The sequence below is a fragment of the Calidris pugnax genome, unplaced genomic scaffold, assembly GCF_001431845.1.
Source record: "Calidris pugnax isolate Ruff unplaced genomic scaffold, ASM143184v1 scaffold450, whole genome shotgun sequence".
In the NCBI taxonomy this organism is placed as follows: Eukaryota; Metazoa; Chordata; class Aves; order Charadriiformes; family Scolopacidae; genus Calidris; species Calidris pugnax.
The window spans coordinates 218,585-220,257 of record NW_015094504.1 but is presented as its reverse complement, the minus strand read 5'-3'; the positions used below and the strand labels follow the sequence as shown (position 1 = coordinate 220,257).

The window sequence follows — 1,673 nt, the reverse complement described above, 5'->3', positions numbered from 1 at the left end:
TGAGGGCATCCCTCCGGCTCTCCCCTCCGAGCCTCTCGGTTTGCCTTTAACCCTACCGACAATTTCCCGGCTTAAAAAAATTAAAAAAAAAAATTAAAAAAAATAAGATTTAAAAAAAAAAAAGGGCGTTCTTACCACCAACTAACACCCCGCAGGCAGCCGGGGTTTTGCTACCCGAGGTAAATTGTTGGGAGAGGAAAGGGTTACCATCCGCTCGGTTTATAAAAATCCTGCCTTGTCTGTATGAGGACTCCAGTCTTAAAAACACATATATATTGATAACAAATATTTTTTTTTTATCCAGTAAAAATAAGGTACCTTCTCCAAAGCACTCCAAACAGGAACCAAAACCTTCTGTTTTCCAGCAACTCTCCTACATTTCCTCCTCAGACTTGGGATTTCCGAGTCGCCCCCGTACCTGTTGGCAGGAGAAGGCAAGAGATGAGGGACGTGGGTGCCCACGGAGCCCCTCGCTCCCCCCATCTCACCCACCCCGGGGGGCAGGAGGCAGCCCTGTGCCCCACAGATGTGCTGCTGCTTCCCACCAGCGGAGACATTGCTGGAACATGGGCCAGGAAGGCACCACGTACCCCTCCAGCCTTGGCAGAGGCCTCCAGGGTCACCGCTGCTCCGGGCATGGGTGTCAGGAGGTGGTGGCTGAAGAAGAGGAGTGGGGCTGGCCACGGGAAGGACCCCCCATGGACAGTGGGGACCGGCTGCTCTGGGGGAAAGAGCTGGTGGGTGGCTCCTCAGCACTGTTCCTCAGAGGGAGGTGATGCCAATCACCTTCCTCTGGCCTCGCAAGCAGCCATGGCTGACCTTCATCACCCCATGGTCACCCCTCATCTCCCCATGGCCGCTTCCCATCTCCCCATGGCCACCCCTCATCTCCCCATGGCCACCCCTCAGCCTCTGTGGCTGCCCCTCATCTCCATCTGCATTGGCCTCTCGCACTACATGGCTGATGGCCCTCACCCCTCCCTCATCTCCTGCCATGGTGGCTCCTTACACCCCATGGCCATCACATTTCAACTCTCATGGCCACCCCTCATCTCCTGCCATGGTGGCTCCTTACACCCCATGGCCATCACATTTCAACCCCCATGGCCACCCCTCATCTCCATCCAAGGTGGCCTTTTCCACCGCATGGCTGCTGCCCTTCACCCCTCATGGCCACCCCTCATCTTCTGCCATGGCAGCCCCTTACACCCCATGGCCATCACACCTCAACCCTCATGGCCACCCCTCATCTTTCCATGGCCACCCTTCGTCTCTCCCCATGGCAGCTACCCCTTATGGCCACCCCTCGTCTCGCCCCCAGGGGCCAGTTATGGCCATTGTGCCTCACCCCTTATGGCTGCCATTCATTTCCCCTCATGATCTCCACTCACGATCTCCACTCATGGCCGTACCTCACATCCATGGCCAACCCTCATCATCTTCCTTCATGGTCACCCCTCACATCCATGGCCAACCCTCGTCATCTCCTCTCATGGTCACCCCTCACATCCATGGCTGCCCCTCGTGACTGCCCCTTCGTAATGTCCCCTCACGACCGCCTCTCACTCCCCACAGGACACCCCTCATCCTCCCTTCATGATGTCCCCCCACGGCTGCTCCCCACATCCCACGGGCCCCCCATTTCTCCCCCATGGCTGCCCCTCCCTCTCCCT

At 57.4% G+C, this 1,673-nt stretch overlaps 1 protein-coding gene across 2 annotated transcripts in view; it reads right to left on the bottom strand.

The window, feature by feature from the left end:
- The window catches only part of ZNF395 (zinc finger protein 395), a 15,576-nt gene extending 14,083 nt beyond the window's left edge, over positions 1-1,493 (bottom strand). Inside the window, exons 1-3 of one of the 2 annotated variants that reach the window (XM_014963057.1) lie at positions 1,349-1,493; positions 591-657; positions 319-418 (exon numbers count right to left, since the gene is read on the bottom strand). The gene's annotated coding sequence lies outside the window, so the exon portion shown is untranslated. Of the gene's footprint in view, positions 1-318; positions 419-492; positions 528-590; positions 658-1,348 lie in introns of those variants that run through there. The other variant, XM_014963058.1, reaches the window with a different exon arrangement.
- Between the last annotated feature and the right edge of the window lie 180 nt (positions 1,494-1,673).